The sequence below is a fragment of the Myxocyprinus asiaticus genome, chromosome 15 (assembly GCF_019703515.2).
Source record: "Myxocyprinus asiaticus isolate MX2 ecotype Aquarium Trade chromosome 15, UBuf_Myxa_2, whole genome shotgun sequence".
In the NCBI taxonomy this organism is placed as follows: Eukaryota; Metazoa; Chordata; class Actinopteri; order Cypriniformes; family Catostomidae; genus Myxocyprinus; species Myxocyprinus asiaticus.
The window spans coordinates 31,240,204-31,260,109 of NC_059358.1; the positions used below are offsets into that span (position 1 = coordinate 31,240,204).

Genomic DNA, 19,906 nt, shown 5'->3' on the forward strand with positions numbered 1-19,906 from the left:
ATGGAAGGGTTTGTCTCTTGTCTGCTTGACTGGTTGACTGAAACTCATATTTACCTGAATGCCTGGGATGTCCTACAGGAACCTCAAGCTGACAGACTGTAGGGCCTCCAGGGGCCACTCCTGGAACCAGTCCAGAGTAGTGCAGCTCAACAGAGCTGGGAAACGCTGCACTCGTACATGCAAACCGTTACCTACCGCAGACATGCAGAACATAACCTACACACATAAACACACATACATGTGTCATTTATTTATGTACCTAGAAGGCATACTGAGATATGCAAAATCACATTGAAAGTATAACAAATAATCCAATCATTGCAGAGACCTTGAGTCGTTGTCGCACTCGGTTCATAAAAAAGTTCCAGCAGTTCTCGTTGGTGTCCAGCAGACCTGATTCCCGCACCTCACTCCTCACAGCTTTCCTAACACAATCCACCTCATCTTCATTCAACAGATCAGGAATTTCACCTGAGGTTAGACCATCACAGAACATGGGTTAATTTTTGTTACGCAGGGCTCATCTTTATTTTTGCATTTACAAAGCTTTAGACTAAGCAGGTTACATTTACTGTAGATACTAGCTAGTGAAACTAGGTAAGGTTTTGATACAGTAGTATTTGTTTAAAGAAAGCCACAACTAATCTCAAATAAGGGTCAAGTCCACTTCAGTTAATTAATAACATGAATTACATGTTATAACAGTTGGTGGACATGAAATTTAAAGCAAATTTGTAAAGCTTTTCTTAAATGACTTAAAGGTGCAGTGTGTAATTTTTGCACCACAAAACAAAAAATATCCCGACAGCAATCATATCTGATTCTAAGGTATGTACAGCTCATCATCACCACTAATTAAGTGATATCGCTGTTGCTTTTACATATCAGTTCTACAATCAAGAATTTAATATTGCACTACTTACATTTTAGACACAATGGGCTCAGTGGTGTAGTAGTGTCTGAAGAGGTGGGCATACATATATTTACGTTTAGCAGGGAAATACATTTACAGCACAAATTATGGTTACTTCAGGGTTGCTTGTGCATTAGCATTAGATGCTGGAAATGTCCCGTCCCTTACTGAAACGGAAAACATGATTAGTTAGCAAATATCCAATCGTGTCTGAAATGAATGTTCTGATTGATGGATCAGCTTAGTCGGACTGTCTGTCTTGCCAGTGCCATCAGTTGCGCTCTCACAGATCTGTGCACATTCAGAGAGAATCTCTGTAAACTTTTTAAAATAATAATAATAAAAAACACACAATTCACTCAATGGTGCTGCAGCATTGTGTTATTAGATTGAAAAAGTTCTGGGTCAAAAGCCTATTCTTGTACTGGTGGCCATACGTATCATCACTTATTTTAGGTGGGCATACGCCAAATCCTGAGAAAGATAGGTGGGCATACGGCATATGCCTGCGTATGCCCTAGACTACACTACTGAATGGGCTATATTTTCATACGTGTTAGGCACAGCGCTATGCGCAGTGCTGTGTAGTAACGGATTACATGTATTCTGGATTATGTAATAAGATTACAAAAAAAAAATCAAGTACTTGTAATTGGATTAAATTACATTTTAAAATACTCATAATTGGATTACAGTTACTTTTTTATAGATTACATGATAACATAATATCAAGGCATTATTTCAATCTTTTTTTATTTTTCATTCTAAATCAGCACACCGCTGCTATACCTTTGGCAAGTCTTTGAGTGATTTCTGAAGAGAGGGGGAGGGTAGTGTGTATTGCACTCAGAACTAATACTTGCTACTGGCCAACCAGGTAAAGATGGAGTGGTCTACCTCAGCAATTAACCACTGGATCTATAGAAATAATTTATTTTTAAGAATAAAATTACACCAGTGGTGTGCAGCTCACACATTAAACTTAATTGCTTCAAAGTATCTAGTGGATGCCATGTCTAAGGGTCCTGCCCGCAGGGTACACAATAGTTCAACTGTAAAATGTACAGCAATATGGAGCAAAGCTCATCGCTCTACTGTTGCTGCTGATTCAGTGTCCACTGCATGAAATTTGAAATAAAACTTGACACAGTTGTTCCTTGTGTGACTCGGTAGAACTCTGAGTCAAGTAGAAATATTCTGCTCTTTTAGAAAATTCTTGCTGTTCAAAAGATAATACCTTGCACCTCAGCTTTGGAATAGGTGACGGACTGTCAGTAAGCAGAAAGGGTTAAAAGTGTTTCAGTGTTTTTAGATGAAAGCTTTGACCTAGCAATGTCGTTGCTGTTGATTTTATGATCATACATTTTTGTTCATTTTATGATCGTTTTATGGTCATTAACTTGTAATGTTCAGTAGCGGATCCTGGCATAGGAAATAGCGGCAACGCTCTCTGGGGCGGCACAACAGGTTACCTGCTCGGCCGCCCCGCACAGAGCTCGCAAGATCGCAATGAGAGAAAGGTGCCCCGAATTGTGCAGCCCTGCCCCTGGCTCGATCGTGATGGGAGAAAGGTGCCCCAAATCATGCCACCCCGCCCCCATCCTGAGCTTGCAAGATCGTGATAGGAGAAAGGCCTCAAAAGATCTATATGGTTAGGATTATGGATGTTCATAATGCATGCTCACATTCTGTAAAAACATAAGATAACCATGATAAACAGTATAGGTACATCATGACACAGGATCGCCTCAGTGGTCTTGAGAAAATTAGTATCAACCATGTGATTGCTGGGCAGATATGACAAAGTCATTGATGATTTTGCATCAATGAAAACTAGGAGGGGAAGGTTACATTTTAAATTAGGGATTAAGTGTAATAGCACAAGCAGCAAACTGTAAGTATCCTGCTATTTTCTTTATTTACTGACTCTATAGTTTAATTGTGCAGTTTAAGTTATGTAAATATAATGTAAATGTTTATATAATTTGCCATATATACACAGGGTTGGGGAGTAATGAAATACATGTAATGGGAATATGTATTTAAAATACAAAATTTACGAAGTAATCCAAAGTATTTAGAATATGTTACTGACCTTGAGTAATATAACGGAATACAAATTACATTTTACAGCATCTATTCTGTAATCTGTAGTGGAATACATTTCAAAAGTAACCCTCCCAACCCTGTATATACAGTAAATATATTTACTTCATTTCTATATTCATTGTCTGGTTATTTTTATTTAAAGGGATAGTTTTCCCATAAAATTAAAATTCTCTCATTTACTCACCCACTCTCATGCCATCCCAGATGTGTATGACTTTTTCTTTTGCAGAATACAATGATGATTTTTAGAAGAATATTTCAGCTCTGTATGTCCATAAAATGCAAGTGAATGGTCACCAGAACTTTGAAGCTCCAAAAAGCACATAAAGGCAGCATAAAAGTATTCCATGCAACTCCAGTGGTTAAATTCATCTCTTCAGAAGTGACATGATAGGTGTGGGTGAGAAACAGATAGAAATTTAAGTCCCTTTTTACTCTAAATCTCCACTTTCAATTTCAGATATGAAAGTGAAACTAAGCAGGCGTCACATTCCTTTCATATATAGTTCTGGGGGGGGGGGGGGGTCGAATCTCGCCTAGGGCACCAAGTAAGCCAGAACAGCCACTGGTAATGTTGCTATTGTTCCCTATCCATCACTCACTCGATGTTGTGTCGATGTAGTGACACTAGGGGTCACTCTTGGGAGCCCGAGACACCTCTGGTCTTTGATAAAAGGCCAATGAAAATTGGCGAGTGGTGTTTGCATGCCACTACCCCGGACATACGGGTATAAAAGGAGCTGGTATGCAGATTTTCTCTTCGGAGCTGAACGGTCATGCTCACTGAGCTGAATTCCCACGACTGTTCATTCACCTTTGCTGGATCTGACGGCGCATTTCAGCGGCTTCTCCCTCCTCTGCACTGGTATACTGCAGAGGATGCCCCTGGGTACTTCGGCAGAAATAAAAAGAGTATATATATATATATATACCTTCGTAAGAAAGCAAGCCACCCCAAAGGCTCAAGGTTGGGGTTTTAGACGGTAGAGGTTGAGGACTCCAAGGGTCACAAGGACAGGCCTCTTCCTCCCCCATCCCAGGCTGTTCCGGGGGTGGTCACAAGGAGCCAGGTAAGTACTTTGATGTACCTGAACTCAGCATGGCCATGACATGGTGTGGCACCTCAGGCTCCACCCCGCCGCGAGGCCCCACCCGCCGGTACGTCTGACGAGATTGCCCCTCCAGCCGAGATGAAGAAGGGGTTTTACAGCCCCTACTTCATTGTACTGAAAAAAGACGGTGGGTTGTGGCCAATCTTGGACCTGCGAGTACTGAACCAGGCTTTACACAGACTCCCGTCCTAGATGCTGACGCAAAGACTCACTCTAGTGAGCGTCCGGCATCAAGATTGGTTCGCAGCGGTAGACCTGAAGGATGCGTACTTCCACGTCTCGATTCTACCTCGACACACACCCTTCCTGTGGTTTGCATTCGAGGGTCGGGCATATCAGTACAAGGTTCTCTCTTCCGGTCTGTCCTTGTTCCCTCACGTCTTCACGAAGGTCGCAGAGGCAGCCCTTGCCCCGCTAAGGGAAGTGGGCATTCGCATCCTCAACTATCCCAACAGTTGGCTAATCCTAGCTCGCTCTTGGGATGTGTGGTGTGCACACAGGGACTGTGTCACCTCAGCTGACTAGGGCTTTGGGTCAACTGGGAAAAGAGCAAGCTCCTCCCGGTTCAGAGCATCTCTTTTCTCGGTTTGGAGTTGGACTCAGTCTCGTTGATGGCACGCCTCACAAACGAGCGTGCACAGTCGGTGCTGTCCTGTTTGAAGGCATTCAAACAGAAAAAAGCGGTTCCACTGAAACTCTTTCAGAGGCTCCTGGGGCATATGGCATCCTCAGCAATGGCTTCAGACTCGAGTCCCGAGATGGGCATGGCGCCGCGGGACACATCGCGTGGTCATCACGCCAGTCTGTCACCGCCTCTTCAGCCCTTGGACCGACCTCACGTTTCTACGGGCAGGTATTCCCCTAGAGCAGGTCTCCAGGCATGTCGTGGTCATGACAGACACCTCCAAAATGGGCTGGGGCGCTGTTTGCAACGGGCACGCAGCCGCCGGCTTATGGACGGGCCCGCAGCTGCGTTGGCACATCAACTGCCTCGAGTTGCTGGCAATTCTGCTCGCCCTGAAGAGGTTCCGGCCATTGATCCAGGGCAAGCACGTGTTAGTTCGGACAGACAACACGGCAACGGTAGCATATATCAACCGCCAAGGCAGTCTGCGCTCTCCTTGTATGTCACAAATCGCCCGCCGTCTCCTCCTCTGGAGTCAGCAGCACCTCAAGTCACTGCGAGCCACTCACATCCCGGGCGACCTCAACACTGCAGTGGATGCGCTGTCACGGCAGGTTACCCTGAGGGGAGAGTGGAGACTCCACTCTCAGGTGGTCCAGCTGATCTGGAGTCAATTCGGACAGGCACAGGTAGATATGTTTGCCTCCCAAGAATCCTCCCACTGCCCGCTCTGGTACACCCTGACTGAGGCACCTCTCGGCATAGACGTGCTGGCACACAGCTGGCCCCCTGGCCTGTGCAGATATGAGTTTCCCCCAGTGAGCCTACTTGCACAGACTCTGTGCAAGGTCAGGGAGGACGAGGAGCAGGTTGTCCTGATAGCACCCTACTGGCCCACCCAGACGTGGTTCTCGGACCTCACGCTCCTTGCGACAGCCAGCAGCCCCCCCCCCCCGGTGAATTCCCCTGAGGAAGGACCTTCTTTCTCAGGGACGGGGCATCATCTGGCACCCATGACCAGACCTCTGGAATCTCCATGTCTGGGCCCTGGATGAGACATGGAAGACCTAAGTGGTCTACCACCCACGTGGTAGACACAATCACTCAGGCTAGGGCCCCCTCTACGAGGCGCCTGTATGCATTTATGTGGCGTCTGTTCGCTAAGTGGTGTTCTTCCCAACGGGAAGACCCCAGAGATGCGCAGTCGGATCGGTGCTTTCTTTCCTGCAGGAGAGGTTGGAAAGGTGGCTGTCCCCTTCCACCATGAAGGTGTACATTGCTGCTATAGCAGCACACCACGACACAGTGGACGGTAAGCATGACCTGATCATCAGATTCCTGAGAGGCGCCAGGAGGCTGAACCCCTCCAGACCATGCCTCGTTCCCTCATGGGACCTCTCTGTAGTTCTTCAGGGTCTACAGAGAGCCCCCTTTGAGCCTTTGCAGTCAGCTGAGCTTAAGGCACTCTCCTTGAAGACTGCTCTCCTGACTGCGCTCACTTCCATCAAGAGGGTAGGAGACCTGCAAGCGTTCTCTGTCAGCGAAACGTGCCTGGAGTTCGGTCTGGGCTACTCTCACGTGATCTTGAGACCCCGACTGGGCTATGTGTCCAAAGTTCCCACAACCCCTTTTAGGGACCAGGTGGTGAACCTGTGAGTGCTGCACCAGGAGGAGGCAGACCCAACCCTGTCGTTGGTGTGTCCGGTGCACGCTTTACGCATCTATTTGGATCGCACGCAGAGCTTTAGAATCTCTGAGCAGCTCTTTGTCTGCTTTGGTGCACAGCAGAAAGGAAGCACTGTCTCCAAGCTGAGGATCGCCCACTGGCTCATTGACGCCATAGCTATGGCATATCACTTCCAGGATGTGCCGCCCCCGGTAGGGCTACGAGCCCATTCTACCAGGGGTGTAGCGGCCTCCTGGGCCCTGGCCAGGGGTGCCTCTCTAACAGACATTTGCAGAGCAGCGGGCTGGGCAACACCCAACACCTTGCGTGGTTCTACAACCTCCAGGTGGAACCGGTTTCGTCCCAGGTAGTGGCACGCAGTACAAACAGATAAGCCTGGGATAGCCGGCCAGTGTATCGCTTGCACATAGCACCTTTCACCTCCTCTGAGCTGAAGACATGCGCCATTAATTCCCAGTAGTATTCACAAGTTTTGTTCCCTGGTTGACTTCCTCCGAGCCCTGTGGCAGTCGAGTTTTCGGAGAGACTCGCTGCCGGCCCAGTACACGTGCTAACTAAGAGCCTTGTTCTGGGGTAGGTGCTCCACATGTGGTGGTTCCCTTTAAGGTAACCCCATGCGATGTATATCTTCCGCTAATTCGTTTCCCTGTTGGCAAACTGCGTCTTCCTTGGGCAGAGCCCCCTCTGCCACAGTCTCCATGTTTGTAGTAACTCCTCCCCCGTTGGGTAGGATCTACCATGAGACTTCTCCACATGATCGGCAAGACCATGTCATGTATTTTCCACTTAAATATCCCCCCCTCTCTCTGGGCAAGGTGTGGTCTCCGCGGTGTCCTCCTCTCTAGACCTGGTCGGCCCAGTCGGACAATCCCCCTTTTTTTTTAGGGAGTGAAAAAAAGAAGGGGAAAAGAGGCCATGACTGGGCTAGCCTGTCTCTATCTTTTGGGTAGTCGTCTTGTCCCCAAAGGGCCGTTCGACACTCATAACTATGTTGGGGGAGGTTATGTGTCAGCCTGGTGCACTGGCTACGAGGCACACAGTTGTCTACCCATCACATACCGCCAGTTCACGTAACACAGTTCAACCAGTTGCGGCGTTTCATATAGGGACCCCTAGTGTCACTACATCGACACAACGTCGAGTGAGTGACAGATAGGGAATGTCACGGTTACTTGCGTAACCTCTGTTCCCTGATGGAGGGAACGAGACGTTGTGTCCCTCCTGCCACAACGCTGAACTACCCGCTGAAATGGCCGGACCTTGTCTCGGCTCCTCAGCATAAAACCTGAATGAGTGGTTGCATACCAGCTCCTTTTATACCCGTATGTTCAGGGGAGTGGCATGCAAATACCACTCACCAATTTTCATTGGCCTTTTACCAAAGACCAGAGGTGTCTCGGACTCCCAAGAGTGACCCCTACTGTCATTAATCGACCATGACGTTTTATGCACTTAAAATGAACTTGATGTCTGTGTTTTGAATTATAAACTTTGGTCATGCACTGTTATTGCTGTTAGATTTAATTTTAATTGCTGTTTCATTTATGTAATGTTTAATGCACTTTTTAAAAATGTCATAATAAGCTTTTTGTGAGGTTCTTTTTGTTAGTAATGAAGAATGGAATACATTTTCTTCCTCTTTGTACTTTTATGTTAAAATGATAATCCTACTCAAATACTTGTGACATAAAATAGAATTTGGTTGAAATTTATCCAAGAGTAATCCAAAAGTAACTGGAGTAGATTACCCCAAAAATGTATGAGATATACGAGATTACATTACTGAATGCATTTTTGTCATGTCATTTGTAATCAGTACCTCTTTACAACTCACAAGTAATCTGGCCAGCACTGGCTATGCGCTATATTTACAGAGCAGAGTCTAAACTCAGTCTGTGCATTTCCAGTTTGGGGATTCCACCAGCATGGCACTATCAAAGTGCATGTTCAAACTCTGGAATTACAATGGCACATAAAATGATGGCTCTGACAATTAGTTAATACTAGCCATGGTGTTGTGTGTCAGTCAGTAGATCAGTATGATTAAATATACGCACATTCTCTATAATTTAACAGATCCTTCATCCACTTAGTCCGACAAGAACCACCGTTTCCATGCGTATAAAGAGCGTGTCATAGGTTTATACCTGATATTCAAGAAGAACATAGTTACTGTTAGTAAATGTAACTAATTTCAGCAGGACAGTCAGTCAGTTTTTCCTTAGTCTGATAAATGTCTATGCACTGTGTGATTGGTCGCTGTTCTTTTCCACTGGTGCTGAAATGCTGCATATCGATGATTTACAGCATTTTACTCACTCCTTTCTTCATGTTTGTACAATTTTAATTTCATTTCAGTCTGAAGTTTTCATCTTACCTGTTGTAAACTTTACTCCATTAATTATTATCCTTAACTAGTCGGTAGGTATTTGATCCTGGATCCTCTTGATTGTTTAGGGCACACAAACAAGAACATAAATCGGTTCATATGCATACAGCCCATTTATACTAGCAAACAACTTCTTATGATTGTCTTCATTTATCGCAATTTCACCAACCCACTTATGCCTTGACTTATATCAAGCTTGCAAAAAAATACCAAACCACCTTGGCCATGCCCAATGATTTTTCACATATTGCATGTCACATAGCAAAGCGCTTAACACAAAGCAGTCTAACTTCAAATAAGGACCAATATCTCATGGCATGCCGATATAAAAATCTTTCTCTTTAGAGCATTGAAGCATTAACACTTACACCCGCATCAGTTAAATCATGTTACATTTGTTAACTGTGATGATGATGATCTGATTCTTTATTCTGGCTCAAACACTAAGCAGGTCTCCGACCTCGAAGCTTGACATCAATGACAGATGAGAGCCACCATCTGCGTTCTGGAGGTCTTGATCCAATGACACACAGGCCTGTTTCAGTCACCCTTAATCTACTTCACCAGCCCCGCTCCATTTACATATGTTTTCCATTCATCAGAGTAACACACAATGAGTCCCCCGGTAGCGTGTGTGAATGTGTGCGCAGGAGACTCTGACCTGACAAGAGCAGGGTGCTGATGATGACAAGGAAATGCTCCTTTGGGACCTGAGCGTCTGCGAGGAGCAGCACTGTGGGAACGTTTTTAAACCCCGTCTTCACATACAGTCTGGACAGATCCGCCTGACAATATTACACAAGAGATTGTTCAGCACACTTACAACATGGGAGAGCAAAATAAAACACCAAAATCAGTTTGAGCTATCACCTAGCAGTAAGTGGCCGATGTCATCTCACAATACCTTTCCCCCCTCTACTTCCCATCATTTCTTGTCAATTCCAGTTTCACACTCAAGAAAAATGGCAGAAAGTCCCTAAAATAATTTGACAAAATCAGTGAGATGGGGAGACAGAGGACAATGGAGCATTTTCATTTTTCCAGATTTGGAATGCAGAGGGAAACTGTGACATTTCAAAAAAGAAAAATAATAGAGAGAGATGGATTACAGCAGTCAGAGGAAAGAAAGATGCCAAATTTACTGTCAACCCCCCAACCCAGCAACTGTATTTGAAACCCCATTGCAGCAGTGTTGATCTTTGAGTTTTTTAGTTATTGTCAGGTTAATATAACACAAATAATAATGTTATAAATTTACATTAAATAATAATAAAATGAAAAAGTTGTGCTAAATAAAGGCAAAAAGGTGAAAATTGTCCACTGTAACTTTTTTTTATTTAATTTTTCTTCATAACTCAAAGACCAAAAAAAAAATCTTAATATCATATATATATATACACACACACACAAAGTGAAAACTATTCAGTAATATTAATAAGCATTTTATATATATATATATATATATATATATATATATATATATATATATATATATATATATATGTAATACTTATTAATTTTACCTTTATTTGCCATTTCCTTTGGCTGTCAGGAATATTGTATCTTTAAAGCAAAATTCAATTATTATTTTTTTTAACATATAATTACCTGAAATAAGAAATAACTTTTTAGTAAAAAGTATTTTTTAAAGATTCAATTTCAGTTGTACAACCATAATTTTTTTTTTATTGCATTACTAGTGATACAATTACCCCCAGCCTCACATAGATAAAAGAGATGTCATCTAGCAATAATAACATACATAATGTTTGAATTGAAAAGCATCAAAACTTCAGACTTTAATGAGGACAAAAGTGAAAAAGCTGTAACATCTTCGCCTTTAACAAAAATTACTCATCCCTTTAAGAAATCAAAATTTAAGACAGTATATGCATAGAAACAGGATGAAACCTGTAGGAAGTGTCTTTTTGTCATTATGTGTAGAGGGCATCAGACAGTGAGTGCTGAGTGTATAGTGATCAATGCAGCTCAGCCAACTGGCCTCAGATTTACCACACACTGATGAATGAAATGATAGCAGCAGCCTCATCAATAGGGCATTGAAATATTTGCCTTGGTCCTTTAATAGGATCTGGCAATTACTCCCCATTGCATCCGGGCAGGACTAAATGAGATCGATGGAGCCGGACGGGGTATTGATCAGGGAAAGTGTTGTCTAAAAGAAAGCTTGATCTCTGGTAATGAATCATCACCATTTTAGATTTATCAGTTGTGGGTACTATGATTTAGGCAGTTGATGTGGGTTGTGACTTTCTGGCAAAAATATAATTTATCACATTTGTTGTGGTTTTTGTTCTATTCTTTATCATGTACTCCACTGATTGTACTGTGTGCTTGGATTCTATTGGCTTGAACTCAGTGGAAGCGGTTACCTTCAGGTCCTGTATGCTATAGCCCTTGCTGAGAGTGGGCTGTAACTGTAACGTGGGTGTCTTGGAGAGGAAGAGAGGAGACGCAGGAGTAGATACCTTTTAATCTTTTAATTATAAACGTTGGAGTAGGACAATCGCAGGAGTGGAAACAGAAGAAAGGCTCAACAATAGTAAACGCTGGAGTGGAACAAACGCTGGAACAAACACTAAATCTTTAACATGCAAACTAAGCACAACAAAACACCTCATAACGAAACACTTCAAGGACTGACCAAGACTTAACAAAACTAGAGGGTATTTATACACTGAGAAACAAACGAGGGAATAGAAGGCAGGTGCAGATGATGATGAACTGATAGGAGTGATTAGAGCAGTGAATCCTAGGAAATGGAGTCCGGGGGAAAACTTCAGAGAGTCAAGAGTCCTTGAAGAGAATGAGGGAGACAGACTGTGACATTAAAGGGGGGGGACTCCTGGTGCCCAAGGACGGATGAGGGTATGATGATGCAGAAGATGAAGGATCCAAGGATGATGATCAGGAGGCCTAGGGGTGTGCTTCAGGGCTGGGAATGGATCCGAAGGCCTGGGAGGTGGCCACAGGGCAAGGACTGGTCAGGAGGCCTGGGAGGCGGCCACAGGGCAGGGACTGGGTCAGGAGGTAGAACCACTGGAGGAGGACACTCTGGGGAAGCAGGCGGAGCTGCAGAAGACTCTGAGGGCAAAGCCGTGGAAGAGTCTGAGGGCGGAGCTGTGGAAGGCTGAGCCATGGAAGGCTTGAGGGAATGAGCCATGGAAGGCGGAGCCGTGAGAGGCTTGAGGGACAGAGCCATGTTAGGCGGAGCCTTGAGAGGCTCGAGGGACAGAGCCATGGAAGGCAGAGCCGTGAGAGGCTCGAGGGACAGAGCCATGGAAGGTGGAGCCATGAGAGGCTCGAGGGACAGAACCGTGGAAGGCGGAGCCGTGAGAGGCTCGAGGACAGAGCCGTGGAAGGCGGAGCCGTGAGAGGCTCGAGGGACAGAGCCGTGGAAGGCGGAGTCATGGGAGATGGATCCAGGGAAGGCAGAGCCGTGAGAGGCTCGAGGGACAGAGCCGTGGAAGGCGGAGTCATGGGAGATGGATCCAGGGAGGGCGGAACCGTGGAAGGCTCGAGGGACAGAGCCGTGGAAGGCGGAGTCATGGGAGATGGATCCAGGGAAGGTGGAGCCGTGGAAGGCTCGAGGCTGAGAGCCTTAGAATAGAGTACAGACCGAGACTGGGTATCAACCTCCGTGGTTGAGAGCTCAGGTAGAGACTGGGGAACGACCTCTGTGGTCGTGAGCACGGGCAGAGACTGGGGAACGTCCTCCGTGGTCGTGAGTACTGGCAGAGACTGGGGAATGACCTCCGTGGTCGTAAGCATGGGCAGAGATTGGGGAAGAGTCCTTTTCCTTCTCCTCCTCTTTCGGCCAGCAGGGAGCGTGGTTACAGGGTCGGTTGAGGCTACAGGCACTAGCTCTGGGACGGTCGAGGCTACGGGCACTGGCTCGTTAACCGTGGCAGGCTACGGGCACTGGCTCGTTAACCGTGGCAGGCTACGGGCACTGGCTCGTTAACCATGGTCACTGCTGCTGACTGCGGCAGGGAATCGACCACCGGAACCAGGAGAGGATGAGCCCCCACAAAATAATTATTTAGGAGAATAGGATGGAGGAGTTCCCATGGAGATAGGGGGTATGGAAGGCGTGGAGATAGAGGCTGTGGAAGGCACAGAGGGAGGAGTCGTGGAAGGCTGAGGGGGATCTACCACCGGGACTTTGTGAGGGTCTTCCTTATGGGTAGGCAGAAGTGAGAGGAGATGTAGGGACAGTGTGGCTCTGACATATTCCAAAAATGAAAGATTCTCCACTTGCGGAAGGACTGTTGGGTGGTGAAAGTTCAAGCCCATTCCATAGATGGAACAGAGGTAGGGGTCCGAGATATTGGAGGAAGTGGCGAGTTGACTGAACTTGGCAGTGTATTCCAGGAGAGGAAGGTCTTGTTTAAATAAGCCCATGAATAATCTGGTAAACTCCATGATTTGTCTGGGCCTGGACGAGTGGGAGAGGATTAGAGGGATCACTGGAGTAGAGGAGGACGTTGGGAGGAACCGGTAAGTAAATCCGTATTTCTTTGTTGTGGGTCAGTCCTTCTGTAACGTGGGTGTCTTGGAGAGGAAGAGAGGAGACGCATGAGTAGATTCCTTTTAATCTTTTAATTATAAACTTTGGAGTAGGACAATCGCTAGAGTGGAAACAGAAGAAAGGCTCAACAATATTAAATGCTGGAGTGGAACAAATGTTGGAACAAACACTAAATCTTTAACATTCAAACTAAGCACAACATAACACCTCATAACGAAACACTTCAAGGACTGACCAAGACTTAACAAAACTAGAGGGTATTTATACACTGAAAAACAAATGGGGGAATAGAAGGCAGGTGCAGATGATGATGAACTGATAGGAGTGATTAGGGCAGTGAATCCTGGGAAATGGAGTCTGGGGGAAAACTTCAAAATAAAAGTCCTTGAAGAGAATGAGGGAGACAGACTGTGACAGGAACACATCCATGTTGGAGAGGTGGGCGGCAAGGCGGGTCAGACTTTGTTTGCCACTGCCGCCCACACCTACAAGCAGGGCGTGGCCTTTAGGACATGCCAGGATGACAGTGATTTGATACCTGCAGAAACCAGTCAAAATAAATAAATAAATAAATAAAATGAAAAAAAGTGTTAGCATTGATACACTGCAGAAAAAATTCTTACTCATTATTTTTGTCTTGTTCCAGTAAAAGTATGCTTAAAACAAGAAATTTAAAAAACTTAAAAGGGAAAACAAGCTCATTTTTCTTAATCCACTGGCAAATGACTTGTTTTAAGCATAAAGCTCTGAGAATTCTCTGAAAACAAGACTTAATTTCTAATGTCATTTTGCTTCTCAAGTAAATTAATCTTGTTTTTAGGATGCTTCAATATTTTTTCTGGAAAACAAGACAAAAATACTGAGTAAGAAATCCTTTTTTTTTTTTCAGTGTAGATCTACAGTTGAAGTCAGAAGTTTACATACATTTTAAGTCATTAAAACTAATTTTTTAACCACTCCACAGATTTAATATTAATAAAAAACTATAGTTTTGGCAAGTCAGTTAGGACATCAATTTTGTGCATGACATGAGTAATTTTTCCAACAATTGTTTACAGACAGATTGGATTGTAGTGAGTCAGAAGTTTACATACACTAAGTCAACTGTGCCTTTAAGCAGCTTGGAAAATTCCAGAAAATGATGTCAAGCCTTTAGACAATTAGCTTCTGACAGTAGGTGTACTGAATTGGAGGTGTACCTGTGGATGTATTTTAAGGCCTACCTTCAAACTCAGTGTGTCTTTGCTTGACATCATGGGAAAATCAAAATAAATCAGCCAAGACCTCAGAAAAAAAAAGTCTGGTTCATCCTTGGGAGCAATTTCCAAATGGCTGAAGGTACCACATTCAACTGTACAAACAATAGTATGCAAATATAAACACCATAGGACCATGCAGCCATCATACCACTCAGGAAGGAGATACATTCTGTCTCCTAGAGATGAACATAGTTTGGTGTGAAAAGTGCAAATCAATCCCAGAACAACAGCAAAAGACCTTGTGAAAATGCTGGAGGAAACAGGTAGACAAGTATCTATATCCACAGTAAAATGAGTCCTATATCGACATAACCTGAAAGGCTGCACAGCAAGGAAGAATCCAGTGCTCCAAAACCACCATAAAAAAGCCAGACTACAGTTTGCAAGTGCACATGGGGACTAAATATTACTTTCTGGAGAAATTTCCTCTGGTCTGATTTTACAAAAATATAGCTTTTTGACCATAATGACCATCGTTATGTTTGGAGGAAAAAGGGTGAGGCCTGCAAGCCGAAGAACACCACCCCAACAGTGAAGCATGGGGGTAGCAGCATCATGTTGTGGGGGTGCTTTGCTGCAGGAGGGACTGGTGCACTTAACAAAATAGATGGCATCATGAGAAAGGAAAATGATGTGGAAATATTAAAGCAATATCTCAAGACATCAGCCAGGAAGTTAAAGCTTGGTGAGTCTTCCAAATGGACAATGACCCCAAGCATACCTCCTAAGTTGTGGCAAAATGGCTAAAGGACATCAAAGTCAAGGTACTGGAGTGGCCATCACAAAGCCCTGACTTCAATCTGATAGAACATTTGTGGGCAGAACTGAAAAAGCATGTGCGAGCAAGGAGGCCTACAAACCTGACTCAGTTACACTAACAATTTAAAGGCAATGCTACCAAATACTAACAAAGTGTATGTAAACTTCTGACCCACTGGGAATGTGATGAAAGAAATAAAAGCTGAAATAAATTATTCTCTCTACCATTATTCTGACATTTCACATTCTTATAATAAAGTAGTGATCCTAACTGACCTAAGACAGGGAATGTTTTCTATGATTAAATGTCAGGAATTGTGAAAAACTGAGTTTAAATGTATTTGGCTAAGGTGTATGTAAACTTCTGACTTCAACTGTATATTCACCAAAGCACATACTCACATATGCTGCATGGCTTCTTGGAAGAGCACCAGGTTCATGGCAGAGTGGAGCTCATTGTAGCTGTCTAGATCTTCAGTGAGGATACAGCTGAGCTGCTCCCATCCAGCTACCTGTCTCTAGGAAGGTTCTTCAGACCCCACACTGCTGTGCAGGTATACTATTAGAGACAGCACTGCCTCCTCCTGCATTTCCTGCAAAAGATAAACAAAAGGCTATTTTTATGAAATAGCTTCATATGAAAAACAGATAACTTAATGGAGTCCTTTGATGAAGAGTGAAACTTCTGTCATTTATAAAGTTCGACACATCCCCTTCCCCTTGCCTGTTCGTTTATTAAATATTCAGGCTATTTTGATAATACTTCCAGCGACAAAATCAGTACAGAACAGGGCCGGAGTTGGATTAATATTCAGCTCAGGAATTTTATGTCCAAATCAGCCCCTTTTGTGTGTGTGTGTGTGTGTGTGGGTTATAAGACTATAAGATGTTCATGTATTCATATTGCATTAAAAAATTACGTTTAAATCACTCAGATTTTAGCTTTCTGACATAAGACTTCATTGCATCGGTTGTAAATAATAAGTTCATTTTATTGTCAAGTGCATTTTTAAGTCTACCTAGGCAAATAATAACACTGTAACTGTGCAGACTCACAATTAAAATTTTCAGTGCTTTGTATTTTAGACACTTTTATTTATATCAGCAGATTCAGCGAAAATTTGTGCAGCAATGGAATGCCCAAGAAACTTTCTGAAGGTGAAGTGATTGTCTTTAAAATTTTACATGCTATTCCCCCCCCCCGAAAAAAGTGCCAAATTCCAACAATGAGTGAAAAAATAAATAAATAAAAAAATAAAAATAACATCTGTAATTTTATTTTACTTTGAATGTAAATGTTAGTGGCACAAGCAATATGGTTACTGCCTCTTTAAGAGGACCGGGCTTGAGCACATAATACAAAATTGAAGGCACTCTGTGCTGTTTGTTTAGTTTAGATTAATCTTTTGAGTGCTTTAAAGTCTAATTATTTTCATACTGCTTTGTGCTGTTGCATTTTTATTCTTTTACTTTAAGTATTCTTCTATTTTGTGACAATAAAGAATAATGTTATCCTTCTGCACCGCAAGGAATGAGGATTTCAGAGATTAACCAATTGAGATTGTGAGAGTCAGTATTGAACTTGTGGCGATCTGCTACCTGAAGCACATCGTACATTCATTCAGCTAATAGTGTCTGTTCTCACTGGATCTTCCATGATCCTTCCCCGCTGTTAAGTGAAGCATCTGAGTGGCGCAACAGCCAGTGTTTGGTCTCTCACAGCTCACTCTCTTATATGTTTGGGTGTGAGATGATAAAATACTGTAGAGACTGCGGCCGCTATAATACAGAATGCAATTCTGATCCCTTATACACTACCGGACAAAAGTTTTGAAACACTTGACTGAAATGTTTCTCATGATGTGAAGGCGTATGCTTAAATGTTTGAAATTTGTTTTGTAGACAAAAATATAATTGTGCCACCATATTAATTTATTTCATTATAAAACAAAAATGTAATAAGAAAAAAAAAAAAAAATTTTTTGAAATTGATGAGTTTTACCAAATAATAAAGAAAAGCAGCCAATAATTGCCCAACATAGATGAGAACTCCTTCAATACTGTTTAAAAAGCATCCCAGGGTGATACCTCAAGAAGTTGGTTGAGAAAATGTCAAGAATACATGTCTGCAAGTTCTAGGCAAAGGGTGACTACTTTGAAGATGCTAAAATATAACACAGTTTTGATTTATTTTGGAATTTGTTTAGTCACAACATAATTCCCATAGTTCCATTTATGTTATTCCATAGTTTTGATGACTTTACTATTATTCTAAAATGTGGAAAAAAATTATAATAAAGAATGAGTAAGTGTTTCAAAACTTTTGACCGGTAGTGTATACAGGATGATATGGAAGGTTGGCAACTGTTACGCGATACAAATGATGAAAGATTAATAATAAACATGTGGGGGCCTGGTTAGCTAAGCAAGTAAAGATGCTGACTACCACACCTGGAGTCGCAAGTTCGAATCCAGGGTGTGCTGAGTGACTCCAGTCAGGATTCCTAAGCAACCAATTAGCCCGGTTGCTAGGGTGGGTAGGGTCACGTTGGGTTAACCTCCTCATGGTCACTATAATGTGGTTCTCGCTCTCAGTGGGGCGCATAGGGAGTTGTGCGTGGATGCCGTGGAGAATAGCGTGAGCCTCCACACACGCTATGTCTCCGTGGTAACGCACTCAACAAACCATGTGATAAGATGTGCAGATTGATGGTCTCAGACATGGAGGCAACTAAGATTCGTCCTCCGCCACCCGGATTGAGGCGAGTCACTACACTACCACGAGGACTTAGAGCGCATTGGGAATTGGGCATTCCAAATTGTAAATATATTTATTATAAAAAAATAATAAAATAAAATAAAATAATAATAATAATAATAAACATGTGAACCAACAGTACTGGCCCAATTTTTAAGCGGCCCACTGGGAATATGTGAAAAAAATAAATAGGGTTGGGCCTTCCTATAAGTAAAACATGCAAGAAACTAGTTACATGCATTGTAAGAAACAGTTTGGAAATAAGCAAAAACATGTAGTAGTAAACGTATCTTGATTTGTGAATCTGCTGGTGTACCTCATAGGCCTGTCGAGTAACGTCTGTCTGCAACCTGCGGAATAGTTGCAGATCGGATGGCTCTGAAAATCGATCAGCATACACTCTGCTGGATTCATGGATTCAAAGTCGAACCAGATCTGAACCCTGTCTAAGACACTCTGGCCTGGAGAACAGGAGACCCTAGATGAACATACACACATGTACATAACTGGTTTATACAACAGATTTACCATTTCCAAATTACAGCAACAGCCAAATAAAGCAGGAATGCTTAACTGGAACAGCTGATAGAGATCGCACAGGTTGAAGAGGTGGTAGAACTTTGTGGAGGTGGGTATTAAGTGCTGTAGAACTCTGTCATGGAGGGCTATGGCTGCCTGGACCATTCCTCACCACAGCCAGGCTGAATTGCCACCACCACAGGTGGAAGCTCAGGACAGAGCCAAAGATGGAGCTGTGCGTCTCACGGGTGGGTGTGTTGACCGCCAACACTGTGAAATGTCTCTGATGAAGATTAATATCAAGATAAGGTCAGTGCTATCCAAAGACAGAAATGAATTAACTTACTTAACCATATCTAGCCCATAGATCTGATTTTTGGGGGCATTTTAACCTTTATTAGGGCATTTTTGAAACATACACTGGCGGCCAAATGTTTGGAATAATGTACAGATTTTGCTGTTTCGGAAGGAAATTGGTACTTTAATTCACCAAAGTGGCATTCAACTGATCACGAAGTATAGTCAGGACATTACTGATGTAAAAAACAGCACCATCACTATTTGAAAAAAGTTAGTTTTGATCAAATCTAGACAGGCCCCATTTCCAGCAGCCACTCCAACACCTTATCCTTGAGTAATCTTGCTAAATTGCTAATTTGGTACTAGAAAATCACTTGCCATTATATCAAACACAGTTGTCTTGACCCCTTGTCTTTTTGAGTTGCCACAGTATGCAATAGACTGGCATGTCTTAAGGTCAATATTAGGTCAAAAATGGCAAAAAAGAAACTGCTTTCTCTAGAAACTCATCAGTCAATCATTGCTTTGAGGAATGAAGGCTATACAATGCTTGAAACTGCCAAAAAACTGAAGATTTCATACAAAGGTGTACACAACAGTTTTCAAAGACAAAGGACAACTGGCTCTAACAAGGCCAGAAAAAGATGTGGAAGGTCAGATGTACAACTAAACAAGAGGATAAGTACATCAGAGTCTCTGGTTTGAGAAATAGATGCCTCACATGCCTCGGCTGACAGCGTCATTGAATTCTACCCGCTCAACACCAGTTTCATGTACAACAGTAAAGAGAAGACTCAAGGGTGCAGGCCTTATGGGAAGAATTGCAAAGAAAAAGCCACTTTTGAAACAGAAAAACAAAAAGAAAAGGTTAGAGTGGGCAAAGAAACACAGACATTGGACAACAGATAATTGGAAAAGAGTTTT

General features: G+C 43.2%; 1 pseudogene; it reads right to left on the reverse strand.

The window, feature by feature from the left end:
• The window catches only part of LOC127452675 (dynein axonemal heavy chain 11-like), a 181,541-nt pseudogene that overhangs the window by 55,255 nt on the left and 106,380 nt on the right, over nucleotides 1–19,906 (reverse strand).